Genomic DNA, 15,282 nt, shown 5'->3' with positions numbered 1-15,282 from the left:
GCAAGTGTGTGAAAGACTGTTTTCCGGAATCAGACATAGGTGAAAGGGTGTTTGGATATAGCAGACACATGACAGGAATTTTGATGAAATAGTATAAACATGAACTCACAGACAGTGGGAGATGGGCATTGAGCCTTGGTTTGGTTTGCTCCACCTCGCTATTCTTTGCTAAAGACAAGATTGTATTGATTTTCGTTATATAGTGCTATTGAGCTCAACCTGTGATAACTCCTATATGGAGAGAATCACACCCAAGAACTGCTCCTGGGGTTCCACCGGCAGCTTGCTACTTCTGCAGGCTTGCAACAGGCCTTTTGGTAAGCCTGGTGGTTTCTTCAGGATTGACACATAGTTGACAGTTTGTGCCTGATGTCTGCTTGCTGAATCACTGGATTGTATGCAGCTGCTGGTTCTTGCCTATTGTCTTCCTGCCTAGAGGAGTGGTCTGAAGTTGCTAATCTGTATTTGGTGTTGGCTACTGGACTGAACTGTGGACAAAGAAGACCAAGCTCTCCCACAAAGAACTATTGCTCAACAGGTCCACTTTCCCCTCATCCTAATAACTTCTCTCTTCCACTACCCCTGCTGGGTGGTGGAGTAGAGGAGAGGTTGAACAGTTAGTAAAATTAGGTTGCAAAAACTTTATGCTTACAAAGGTGTTTGCCTAGAATCTTTCAAAAGGGCTTTGGACCCTTAAACAGCGATTGTTAAGACTAAAAGTGACAGGTCTTTTGAAGTTGTTCTAAAGGCATTTTGCATTTTTATAAATAAGATGATCCTGATCTTATAAGGTCCAGGAGTAGAATACTATAATGTAGATCTAAAAATCCTCCATAGGTACTGGTTCCCTAGCTAGTACACTGCTTTGGGAGCTTGAAATAGACCACTGGTAAGTCAGCCCTGAGGATTATGACCCATCCTTACATCTATCCTCAGCCCTCTGCTTGGTGATCAGCATAGATGCAATGAGCAGTGCTCCAAATGTCTACAGCTGTGCTCTCAAACTGTTCCTGATTCCCTGCCTTTCCTGTCATGGTGGGCATTATCTGAAGTCATGAGCCTCCCTTTTCACTACAGCCTCCCTCCTTTAAGTTGTTTTGTGGCCTGTTTTGTCACAGAATCAAGAGCAGTAACTAATACAATTGGTAGGTGTGCCCAAAGACCTAAAGGAATAAGGATCAAATATGTTTTTTTAAAATAATTAATGTACGATATATAACTAGAACTAAACTAGTTTTATCTATAAACTACAACTATAAATATAGTAATTAAAAACATCAAATGTACCACAAATGCTCTATCATCATTTCCATTTAATCATCCATGGACACATAGGTGGCATCATATATTTTATGTAAGGTTAACTCTCACATTGTTCACTCACTTCCGTTTTGTAAATAATGTCTTGGACTATGAAGTGTTTTCAATTTTGTGGTAGCAAGTTTCCTAGATATTAAAATGCTGATGTATTCAGCTAGCCCTGATGGTAGTTATTATGCTATTCTATACAACTACTACACATTAATGGGGTTCCTGTCATTCTTTTTCTTCTCTCTCTCTCTCTCTCTCTCTCTCTCTCTCTCTCTCTCTCTCTCTCTCTCTCTCTCTCCTCTCTCTCTCTCTCCTGACATTAGATTTGCTGTCTGCCATGGCAGTAATGGACAGCTCTGGAGCAGATGTTTCTGAAGTATCATTGATAACAGTGTCACAAAGATTGTGTGAAGTCAAAGGCCAACAAGCTTGACTGATGAGAAGGAGGTTTGGGCAGCTGATATATTGCCTCAGTAAGGAAAGTTTTACGCTTCCTATGCCTCAACAGCTTTAAGATTCAGCCAGCCATTTTTAAACAAAAGCCACAGCTGTTTAGCAATACCTGATCTCTTGCTTCCTAGTACTTTTACTTCATTTATCTTTCTCTAATTTAGCCATTTTTGCATTATTTAGTTCCAGGGTTGCTAAATTTGTGTCCTCCTCCATTTTATTAAAAATGCTTCTCAGCACCCGTAGTTATGTTGCAGAAATTTGACTTACACCATCATAGCACCACGTGACCAAGTTTTTGTTGTCATTATGTTTACATTTGCATTAGACTCAGGAGAATTTTATAAATACAGCTCTCTTATTAGCATCACCCAATGGCTGTTATCCTCTGCTACAGAAACATGTCATCATGAAATCCTCAGTTATACTGATAGCTTTCTGAACAGTTTAAAGATACTAGTCATTTCATATATTCATCCATCAGGTGGAACTTTAGACTTTAGAGATCATCCAATTTAACAACTTGGTTCCCCTTTCAGGTCAAGCAAACAAAGTCCCTGAGAATAGTGTATATATATATATATTTCTATAATAAAGCATCTGTAAAAATCTGCTCTCTAAATTTTCTCTGAGCACTAAACATAGTATGGTAGAATACTTTTTAAAAATCATACAAAATGTATCAGTGTGATTCTACATTTCTTTATGGCTTGAAACACATTCATAAAATATGAAGTGAGGAGATGATGTATGGTTTGGTATTAGAGTATACGGCCCATAGACTATACAGAATGTGCAACACTAATACATTGGATTGGGGATTTAGCTTAGTGGTAGTATGCTTGCCTTGTAGCACAAGTCCCTGGATTTGTTCCCCAGCTCTGATAAAAGGAAAAGCCAAACATCCAATTCCAAGAACTATAAATATGTATCAAATTGGGAAAATTCCATTTATTTAGTCAAAATATGTTATACATGTTCACTGATCCTAGGAACTGTGATAGGGTGCTAGATAAAAAATAAGAATTATCAGGAGACATAATTTCTGCCATCACAGTGGCTCCAATTTAATGGAAAAGGTATATGAGTAAAGATGTAAAAGGTGTAGTATAATATACCAAGTGATCATAGATGATAAATTCAGCAAGTTTCAGAGTAGCAAGGCCGTGTATCTATCCTAGACTGTGATTTTAGTGAGAATCAGGAATATTTATCTAGAAATTAGATGTGTATAGTATATAGATGTGAACTAAGCAGATAATAATATAAAGAAAGGAACTTAATTCAGAAAAGCAGAAGCTCATGAATGAGGGCTGCAAGATAAAAACAGTATGTGTCATATTAACAGGTTCAAGAGAAGTACCTGTGACTACAAAGCCGATCAATCTAGGGCAAGAGATCCAGCTCAAGAATTAAGAAAATGTTTATAAATTTCACACAGGTCTTACAGTTTTATTCCAACACAAATAAAGATATTTTTCCCTCAAACAGAGAAGTACCATGATTAAAAGTCTAGTTAAATGAAGTGCCTTTAACCTCAAAAAGTAAATGCATTCAAGAAGGAAAATATGGAAGCAGGGAGACCATTAAGGACAACCATAAAGCACTGTGAAAAGAGTACTGATTGCCTAACTAGGATAATAAATGGTACTAGAAATGTAGCAAAAAGAAAAGATTGAGGTCAACTAGGATTACAACAAACCAGTTCAGAAGAGTTGGGGTAAGATAATATAGAAAGCATGTAGAATTATCAGGTTTCTAATTTTAAAAAAACTGGGTGGATAATGTTGCCATCTCCTGAGACTGAGAATGTTCAAATGCTGAAGAGTGCATCTGATCTTGTAAAATGATACATCTGATATGTTAATGGTGTTTTCAAGATATAAATATCAAGTAATACTCCTATATATCACAAGCTTAGAGAAAGATCATATGTAGATTTGAGAATCATCCAAACAAGCATAGGGATTTTAGGAACGATTTTAATTTATTTTAAAAATAAATTCCTGTAGAATAATGCAAATTTAGTAGTAAAAAGGATGAAGAAAATATCCTGTTGACTGACATGCACATTCAATTAGTCAACAAATGTACTTAAACGCAATACATATAGGAATGACTAAACACAAGTGCTCAAAATACTCCTTTTCATATAAGAGGAAAGAAGAATGCTTTTTTTCAGAAAGCACTTGTGTGTATGTGTGTGTGTGTGTGTGCGTGCATGTGTGTGTGTGTGTGTGTTTCATAGTCTGATGAGCAAACATTTGAAAGAAAAGTTAAAGACCTTTCTTCAGATTAGTAATAAAATTATTAAAATTTTCAAAAGAAATTAGAGACTAGTAACATAATAATAATGTTAAACTGATGTTTATTTGTCCTTTTACTCAACAAATACATCTACAAAGTGTCCCTGAATAGCCCGGCATTAGGTTAGATGTTGCAGGTACAATGGTAAGTACAAATCTTATCTTCATTCTCATGACTCAGATAATCTACCATGAATAACAGATACTAAGGAACATTTATGTAAAGAAACATCAACTTGCTCCATTCTTTAATAAAACATATTATGCAAGATAACGAAAGGCATGGATCTTGATGAAGGTTTCTTTGTATTCATACCAAATACACTAAAATTTAGCAAGTAGGTGAAAGTTAATGAGGCATCATAGAGTAAAGATACAGCAACCAGTAGCAGGTAAGTAGAGTGCTTTGGTGAATAACAGTGCAGGTGGAGAAGATAGTAGAGATTTGACACAGGAAAAACATGGCACTAGTGAGAGAAGTAAAATAAATCTCCAGGGTACAAAAATAAACTTGGTAACTTGGTAAGAAATAGGAATGACCGACCTCTGAGAAGACTAGCTCAGGAAGATCTCATGTATGAAAGACTCAAACTAATAGAAGAAAAACTAGGGAAGCATCTGGAACACATGGGCACTGGAAAAAATTTCCTGAACAAAACACCAATGGCTTATGCTCTAAGATCAAGAATCGACAATTGGGATCTCATAAAACTGCAAAGCTTCTGTAAGGTAAAGGACACTGTGGTTAGGACAAATCGGCAACCAACAGATTGGGAAAAGATCTTTACCAATCCTACAACAGATAGAGGCCTTATATCCAAAATATACAAAGAACTCAAGCAGTTAGACCGCAGGGAGACAAATAACCCTATTAAAAAATGGGGTTCAGAGCTAAACAAAGAATTCACAGCTGAGGAATGCCGAATGGCTGAGAAACACCTAAAGAAATATTCAACATCTTTAGTCATAAGGGAAATGCAAATCAAAACAACCCTGAGATTTCACCTCACACCAGTGAGAATGGCTAAGATCAAAAACTCAGGTGACAGCAGATGCTGGCGAGGATGTGGAGAAAGAGGAACACTCCTCCATTGTTGGTGGGATTGCAGACTGGTAAAACCATTCTGGAAATCAGTCTGGAGGTTCCTCAGAAAATTGGACATTGAACTGCCTGAGGATCCAGCTATACCTCTCTTGGGCATATACCCAAAAGATGCCCCAACATATAAAAAAAGACACGTTCTCCACTACGTTCATAGCAGCCTTATTTATAATAGCCAGAAGCTGGAAAGAACCCAGATGCCCTTCAACAGAGGAATGGATACAGAAAATGTGGTACATCTACACAATGGAATATTACTCAGCTATCAAAAACAACGAGTTTATGAAATTCGTAGGCAAATGGTTGGAACTGGAAAATATCATCCTGAGTGAGCTAACCCAATCACAGAAAGACATACATGGTATGCACTCACTGATAAGTGGCTTTTAGCCCAAATGCTTGAATTACCCTAGATGCCTAGAACAAATGAAACTCAAGACGGATGATCAAAATGTGAATGCTTCACTCCTTCTCTAAAAGGGGAACAAGAATACCCTTGGCAGGGAAGAGAGAGGCAAAGATTAAAACAGAGACTGAAGGAACACCCATTCAGAGCCTGCCCCACATGTGGCCCATACATATACAGCCACCCAATTAGACAAGATGGATGAAGCAAAGAAGTGCAGACCGACAGGAGCCGGATGTAGATCGCTCCTGAGAGACACAGACAGAATGCAGCAAATACAGAGGCGAATGCCAGCAGCAAACCACTGAACTGAGAATAGGACCCCCGTTGAAGGAATCAGAGAAAGAACTGGAAGAGCTTGAAGGGGCTCGAGACCCCATATGTACAACAATGCCAAGCAACCAGAGCTTCCAGGGACTAAGCCACTACCTAAAGACTATACATGGACTGACCCTGGACTCTGACCTCATAGGTAGCAATGAATATCCTAGTAAGAGCACCAGTGGAAGGGGAAGCCCTGGGTCCTGCTAAGACTGAACCCCCAGTGAACTAGATTGTTGCGGGGAGGGCGGCAATGGGGGGAGGATTGGGAGGGGAACACCCATAAGGAAGGGGAGGGGGGAGGGGGATGTTTGCCCGGAAACCAAAGAATTATTATTAAGTATTAAATAAATTTAAAAAAAAGAAAGATTCAATATTGTGTTTGGATTTTTTTTAAGGAATATGAAGCCTTTGAAGATCTTTATATATATCTACCTACCATGAAGAAGGTTTTTCATTGACAAACTCATACTGGGAAAATAAATTATGAGATGTATTTTCACTGTTCCCATTCTAGGGAAGATTTAAAAATGGTGCTGCAGAAGAGTATTTTATTTTAGATCAAGGAGAGCTATCAATTAAATATTTTAATAGAAATACATTGAAAATATGTAAATTAGGAAAGATTATAAAGCAAAAGCAAACTATTAATTACATGTATTATATATAAATATGGTGTATTTATGTGCTTATGTGTACTATATATATTGGAAGTAGTGGTAGTTCATGTTTGCTTCCTTATACTTTTCTGCATATTAAAAAAAATTCATAACTTTATAAATAATCCTAGACAAACAAAATTATATAGATAATATAAGCATTATTTTAGTACTAACCCATTATATGATCAAATTTTATATATTTTTACAAACCTCACTTATAAATGCCTTTATTGAAGCCCAGCATGTGCTCAGTATAGGTGTTCTATAATTGTCAAAGTTACATAAATTAATCTTTAACTTTGTTTCAAAATAGGACCATAACTTATCCCACATTTTCAGTGCAGAAAATATAAAAGGAAGTAGCAATGGAAGTATATTTCCATGGAAAAAACATAAAACCAAATAATGTGATAATAAAAACAGCAATTTTAAGTTCTTAGCGTATGCCTGACAGTATGATTGGGGGTAAATCCTTAGTGCAATTCTTTGAGAAGGTCCTTACACCTTTGTCACTAGTAGATGAGAAAAAGGAGGCCATGGGAAATGATTTGGTCAAACACATTCACTGAGAAGTGATAGAGTTATGTTTAGAGCCACTCCTGTGTGACTCCAAAGGCTTGTTGCCCTACAATAACAGAAAGAGCTGCCTGGCTTCTCTCAGGCTCATTTGAAGGGTACATCTCTGCTAGCAACTAACACCATTTTAGCTGAAACATCAAAAGAGCCAATAAAAGAAAAGAGTTCTACTTCATATTAACAAGTAAGCACCATTTATTACACAAAAGCTATTTGGACAGTTTTCTGGCAGGCAAAATTAATATTGCAAACGCTACAGAAATAATCACAAGACCTGTCTGGTTCCTTAAATAATTAGCAATAGTTAAAAAGATCTTGAAAGGACAAAGAGTAGAAATCAAGTGAAAATTGAAAGTGACACAATGGCACATTTTTCTTCGAAAAAGCTTTCAACAACTGTGGATTCAGTCTGAGGATATTTGCTAATTGTGCCTCTCTTGCTCCCATTAGCAGGCTCAGCTTCATGCTGGAACACCACGCTGGAAACAATATTCCTTTCTACATATAAACACAGCCCTGAACCAATTCCACTCACTCCTCTCCTGTTTAGGCTCCCAACAAATATTTATGGAGCACTTGCTATGTGCTCATTTTCACAGCTCCCAAATGGGATATCATTCTGATGCAATTTTATTGGAGTGATGACCAGGCTGAGTTGTTGGAAAAATACAACAATAAATGAATACTTACATGCAAGGTATTTGAAAAAGAATATGGTCTAATTAGATTAGTGCAATTTCTTTCCATTTTAAGTGTATTCTTCCTCGCAATATCAACTGAATAGTCATATAAGTAAGAATAATGCTGTAAATCTATATTGCAGTAAGAGATGGCAAAAATGTACCTTCTTGCTTTTTAATTCTTGATTAACAGGATCTGAGAGGGTTATTTTTTTCTCTGTTTATTTCCAGATTCCCTACAACAGCCATATGGTTTTTTTCCCCACAATTTTGCCTTTCAACTTAGAACCTCAGAGTATTTAGGAAACCAAAGTCAATAGTACAGTCTCTATAGAAAATTAAAAAACAAAACAAAACAAAACAGCTTTTCCACACTATCTGGGGATGGGTCCATATGGCATTGTTCTTGGTTCCCATGGTAAATTAAAAGGGGAACTTACACAATATTCAGAGCCCTTGACGTCCTGCAGATGAAGGAGGAGGATGTCCTCAAATTCCTTGCTGTGGAAACCCATTTACGTGGCACTAACCTTGGCTTTCAGATGGAGCAGTACATCTACAAAAAGGAAGGTGAGAGTATCTACATCATAAACCTGAAGAGGACCTGGGAGAAACTATTGCTCACCGCTTGAGCTATTGTTGATATTGCGAAACCCCCTGACATCAGCATCATCTCCTCCTGGAACACTGGCCAGCAAGCTGTGCTAAAGTTTGCTCTGCCACAGAAGCCACTCCCATTGCTGGCTGCTTCACACCTGGGACCTTCACTAACCAGATCCAAAGAGCCTTCAGGGAGCCACGGCTTCTAGTGGTGACTGACCCCAGGACTGACCACCAGCCCCTCACAGTGGCCCCTTATGTCAACCTGCTCACCACTGCTCTGTGTTAACACTGATTTTCCCCTGTGCTATGTGGACATTGCCATTCCATTCAACAATAAGGGAGCTCACTCAGTGGGTCTGATGTGATGAATTCTAGCCCAGGAAGTACTGTGCCTGTGAGGTACTATCTCCTATGAACACAAAAGGGAGGTTATGCCTGATTTTACTTCTACAGAGACCTAAGGGAGATTGAGAAGGAGGAGCAGGCTGCTGCTGAGAAGGCTATGACCAAGGAAGAGTTCACCAGTGCTTGAGCTCACTCTTGCTCAGCCTGAGGTGGCTGACTGGTCTCAGGGTGTGCAGGTACCCTCTATGACTCTCCAGCAGCTCCTCCACGGAAGACTGGATTGCGCAGCCAGACACTGAGACTGGTCAGTAGCTCCCACAATGCAGGCCACTGATTGAGTGGGAACCACTATTGAGTGGTCCTGAGCTGTTCTGCAGACACCTGAGCAAAGGGAGAAAAGGTGAAAGGAAAATAAAATTCCTAAAAGCTGGAGGAAAAAGGAGAGATGAAAAACAGCAAACAAACTGTCTATTGCGTTAAAACAGCACTTGTCATGATTTCATGAAAGATCGTTTACATTTTAATACAGGACATAAAACTATGCAGTATTTTAACCCTGGGAGACAAATCATTCATCATTTATTGTTCACTGTTTATTATAGAAAAGGGGGAGTTAAGTAGAATTATCTTGGATGGCTTTGCAAGGTGTCTGTTGTAAGATATAATACCAATATGCCTGCGCCCTTTACATGTGAGCTCAAATGGATTGCCATCACCCCTTGTCACTGGAGTGGTTTTCTTTAAAGTCCGAGATTGAAATATTGACAAAGGCTTATGGAGGTAGTTTTTATCTCAGAAGGCAGAACTGAAGGACAGGAAGAAGGAAATAGCCTAGACAAGGAAATCTGAAGAAGAAGAAATTTTAGTTCTTTGAGCACACCCTGATTTCTTCACACTGTATGCTGACATACTCACCCTAAACTCCTTCACTGAATTAATAGTTAAGACACCAAGACTTAATGGCCTATATGAGCCACATCACTAGGGGGAAAAAAGTAACTGATTTCTGTTGCTGCATTTGCCTCTTCTAAATCCGTAGTTTATGCCCACAGAAGCACTTGATTTGTCTCCCAGTTGCAACTTCCTGGATAATGAAGCCATTGCTTTAAAGTCTGAATGTTAATAAATCTTTGGAGAGTGGACATTGTTTCCCACCATTACAAGGAGAATGCCTTGTTCTTAAAGAGACCCTCTGAAATGCTCTGTGGAATGAACCTCAGAAACATTCCCCTTGGAAAAGGCAGGGATAGACAATCTCAGAAGTTGAGGATTGGCTACCAGTCATTCATTCTTACCACACAAATGGGTTCATTATAATTTCATCTCAGAGATGATATGGCATAGACAGAACAGTACCCATTCTGGCCCAAAGTACTGTCAGGTAAACTTGTAAGGCCTTGAGCGCATTGCTTCAATATGACCAGCTAATTTTAGGAGAGGCTAGAATGACAAGTGAGGTTGAGAGGATTTCAAGAATCTGTACATGACTTTGTGTCTTTCGGAAGGACAAGTGTCCCCTGAAAATTTGCCTGCACTATTATCTCAGCCATTTCTTCACTATTCATTTGCAGGACCTTTGTGACTGCATTCCACCTGCTTCTCTCTCTGCAAAGAGAAGATGACTGTAACTATGATGCTGTTACTGCTTCACATTTCCTATCCTAGTTGAATCCATCACTGCTTGCTTACTGCTCACAGTTGCAGTCTTCTCTGATGAATTATCCAAAGAAGGAAATCACCTTACCAAAGAGGTTATACCCCTCTATCAGTCCATACAGAAATCTACAGTCTAGTAATGACTCACCAAAGGATTCAGCAATGACTATGGTAAACTCCATGTAGTTTGTCCTCTAACAAACAGATGTTTTTAAAGAAGTCCTGATTTATAACTGCTTGAAATAGGGGGTAAAACAACAGTATTTTCCACCTCTTGATCTTCACTTGTTCATAACAACATTTCTGACACCAGCTGTGTATGCAATTTCCCCCACACATCAGGAAGTCCACCACTGGAAACCAGCTAGGTCAATTCCATTTGACACTCTCTAACCAGAGAAACTGCAAGATTTCATAGTCTAAGGGCACTGTGCTATTAGATTGCCTTCCACATTAGATGTCAGTCACATGTTTTTGGCCAGTTGTCTATAAACTGGAGTTTCTGTTACTTTTTTCATTCTTTGATTTTTATTAATTTGAATGCATAGTTCATAGAACTAAGCACAGCTTACTTATATTTACTTAATTATTATAAAGGATAACAACTAGATATAAGAAAATGGGAAGAGGTATAGAAGAAAGAGCCCCAACTACCATGTCTACTGGTGCACTGCCTTCTAAGGATGATCAGATTACTGAACACTCCTTACCAAGGTCCTTTTGAACTTTTGTGGATGCTTTAGGTGTAGACATGACTGCTAACTTACATAATTGGTGATTGAGGACTGATCAATACTCTTCTTTCTTTGAGGTCAGTTAATAGAACAGAAGATTCTATTGCCACCACTCTAGGGCTATCAAAGAAGTATTGACAAGATGTTCCTACCACCCAGAAGATTCCAAAATACTTAAGAGTTCTGAATCACACATTCCTATCATTTAGGGAATTAGACAATAATAGGATGTTGGTTCAGGAACTGAGAACCACAAACTATAATATATTTTACTGTAAATTTTTCAACAAGCATTTTAGTAGTTTCATGCTAGGAATCAGGATATGAAGACCAATAATTTTCATATACAAACACATATAAATGATGATAAATTTTCTCACACTATTAGAGCAGTATTTTCTGACATTTTAGTGTACATTCACCCACTATGGTTTGTATCATGCTAATAAGATGATGTGTCTAAAGAGAAATTTGTGGAAAAATCTGCACAATCTTCAATCTTCTCTTATAAAACTGCTCTAAGAACCTTCTTAATTCATCCTCCATAAGCTCTTGGGAGATCAAAATCTAGGTAGAATGCGATTAAAATTAACTTTTTTTCTTAGCAAATTCCCTACCACTGCTTGATTCCCTCACCTTTGGCTCGTTCTTGAGACTCAACAAAGAATTTCAACAAAATTTTCATCATAAACTCTACTTCTAAAGACCTCTATACAAGACACTGTCTAGAAGAATCAACTGTTACTCTTGCCCATGGGAAGATTGTGCTTCACTGATCATATCTATAGAACTTTGTGAATCAAGTTTCTAGCTTCCATTTCAATTCTGCTTCTTATCACAATGATTATGCACGGCTTGCTTCTCAAAGATAAGCAAATAAACTTTGCTTCTATTATTTTAGAATCCCATGGCCTTACAGTATATCCTTCCAAGAAGACCTGCCCACAAAGTGGACACTTGCTTTGCTTCAATATTGATTGGCGTTTGTCTCATCAGCAATCCTCATCACCTTTTAAAAATGAAATGAATATAGACTATAGATGGTGGTACATCTTTTTGGTCATCAATAATGTATCTACTTTAGCAGGCTAGTTTACAAAAGCATTTTCAGTCCATATACCATTGAATTCTCTGGCATGTGTTAGTCTTGATTTTCAACTTGACTGAATCTGTTAGCAACAATCAGACAAGCTACTGACATTTCTGAGGGATTTTCATTATCATTTTCATTGAAGGGGCCAGATCCATTCTAAATGTGGTAGATGCCAAGATCAAAGTAGGATTAAGCCAAATGCCACCTCTATCTAAGGTTCTATGGGCAATTCATAAGTTGAGAGAGGGAGTGGGCTTGAATTTTTTTATTCTGACAGTATTGATTGCCCCTGTTAAGTAAACATACTCCAATGGAAAACCAGAAAACTGAGGAAATGTTGGCAAGAATTGAACCCAATGGCTGAAAAATACAAAGCACACTTAAAAAAATACACAAAACATGAGGTTGTATGGGTAAAGACAGAGAGATAGATTTGGGAGGGGCCTGGGGGAATATGATCAAAGCACATTGTGCAAATTTTTTTAAAAAATAATGCCTTTTATTTTTTTAAGGGGATGTACAGGAAAGAAAAGATATTGCTTCTTGTCTGCTTGTCTTCAGGTTGTTCTGGTATATTCATTTGCCCTATTGACATTTTGCTGCTGCTGTTGCTGCTGCTGCCAGCAGGGTTGTCAACTGCTGCCACTGTTGCTGATCTTCTTTGTTGACACTAGAATGCAGTTTCTTCAGCTTTTCAATGTGTCCTGATGACCAATGGCTCTCCAGCAATTTTCCAGCCCTTCTGTTCCAGACTGGGACTGCTAAGGAATCAAGCCCTGTAGACTGAGCACCTAACAGGTTCTTAGTTTATCCAGTGTGTAAGAAACCATTGTTGGGCCACCTATATAATATTTTGTAAGCAAATCTAGTGAATCCTCTTTTAATATACATTCATTCAATTAGTTAGGTTATCATAGAAAACTGCAGTGATAAAGGCCATCACTTTAACCCAAATACCCAGGTACTATTTAGTGTCAAAGTAAGATTACACCAGGACATTGTCAGAGTCTTTAAATATGTATTGCAAGAGGATATATCAATGTAAATAGATTCTCAGTTATTCAACTTGATGTTTTACATCTTTCCCACCCCTTTAAATAAAACCCTTGGATCTACTTCCTTACATCATGACTCAATTCTTTTTAGCACACAGTAGTGTTCTTACAGTCTTTGGCCTACTCTTTTTTCACCTTTACCATACTCAACACTTCCCTTTCAGGTTATGTGGCTGTAACTCTAAGTACAGGTTTGCTGATAAGGAATAGAGCTGAGGATAGAGCATGAGGACACATGCCTTGCCTTGATAAGATGGCCTTCAAATAATTATCAAACATTGTTTGAGCACTAGCTTTTATCAGGTCACTCAATAAGGCAAGAAGATTTAAGGAAATTCAAAGTTTTGAAAAAGTTTTATTGAAATATAATTTACTTGTTCCACAATTCACCTGTTTACAGTCTATAATTTAAAGTTTTTTAATATATCCTTGCATATGTGCAGTTGCCACACCATTTATTTCACAATATCTTGAGTGATAACACACTACCACAACACAAGTTTATTTCATAATATATTTTGATAAGAAAACCACATGCTCTTTAGTAATTACCTTTCGCTGACTATGAACAGAGACAGGTTAAAATGTGGTTATTTATATCTTACTTTTTCCATTTGGTATAATGCTATCAAGGTTGTTCCATGTTAATCAAAATTATGGACATGAACAAGACACCCCCCCAGTACACATTTTAAACTTCCTCTACCTTTCAAATAAATTCTCTACCTAGAAGTAAACGTCTCAGAAATGCAAATATTACCCTTTCCTGAACCTCTACTGCCCTTATTATGAAGTCCTAATGCTGATCCCATGGTTCAGAAAATGCAAGACTTTTTAAATGCTTCCAAGTTCTTCTGACCTTCACATTTCACCTTAAATTGATTAATCACCTTCATCCTTTCATTATTTCTCCGAGGCATCCTTCATCCTCAGCAACAGCCATCCACTGCCCGTTGTCCTTATCACTACTTCTCATTAGCACTTGTCCTGAACCTCTCCAACTCCTGAGATACATCCACTGCCAATGTTTTCACTTTTCTCTTGAGGGCTTTTAACAATTGCACTAGTATAAGACATCAAAGAAAAAGATTAAACAGAGGGAGAGGGAAAGGCTTGGTAAGGGAGGGAATACAGGGTCAGAATGCTAAAGCTAAGGATTATATGGAAACATACTAGAGTAGAGGGATATATATATATATATATCATATATATATGATATCATATATATGATAGATAGGCATAGATAGATATAGATATATAATGTATGCATATATGATATATTTATGATAAAAATCTAAATGAAGTTATCAAATAACATGAAACACAATGCCCCAACTAGACTTTCCTCACTTCCAAATGAAAGCTCAAGTGCTTGAAATGGATTAGAGCTAATTGAGCTGTTGTTAAGGGCAAACCATGGAAATCCCCAAATGTCCTAGGCTATTGATGAGTCTATTGTTTGTTCTACACAAACTGATGATAAAGCCTTATTACGGAAGGCAGACCTACATTACTCGCTGAACACGGTTAAGTTGATGTGGTGCCTACCTAGACCCCTCATTCCTATTGACTAGTGCTCAGTGTAGTAGAAGGTACTCTGAACACTACCAAAGGAGAAAGCTAAACAGAAATTCAGCTACGTTTTTCTTAATCAAAGACAGAGTGCTTCCTGTAAGATACAATGGTACAACAGTGGCTCCAAAGGTGTGGGAGTAACAAACCACTGTCTGGTTTTATTTAAGACTTACTCCACGAGATGAAAGCCATGCCTGACATTACTCAGAGGGGCCAAGATCCGGAAATTAGAAAGGACAGAGCCCTAGGGGAAAATCAAATACCACTATTCTGCTCAAGGTACATAGCAATATACTGACTGCTAATGACATTTTGGTATACTTCTATAGATCAGTGTCTTGCTCAGCAATCATCAGAAAACCTTCCTACTTCAGTAGATGGGAAACATAAAGAGACTCCCAACTGTA

The 15,282-nt window shown here is 37.8% G+C and overlaps 1 pseudogene; it reads left to right on the top strand.

Moving 5' to 3' along the window:
* The first annotated feature begins 235 nt into the window (after nucleotides 1-235).
* Rpsa-ps23 (ribosomal protein SA, pseudogene 23) lies at nucleotides 236-9,100 on the top strand (annotated as a pseudogene).
* The last annotated feature ends 6,182 nt before the right edge of the window (nucleotides 9,101-15,282 follow it).

This window comes from Rattus norvegicus, chromosome X (assembly GCF_036323735.1).
Source record: "Rattus norvegicus strain BN/NHsdMcwi chromosome X, GRCr8, whole genome shotgun sequence".
NCBI classification, from domain to species: domain Eukaryota; kingdom Metazoa; phylum Chordata; class Mammalia; order Rodentia; family Muridae; genus Rattus; species Rattus norvegicus.
The sequence above is the reverse complement of the archived record's forward strand: the minus strand, read 5'-3'. Positions and strand labels throughout refer to the sequence as shown.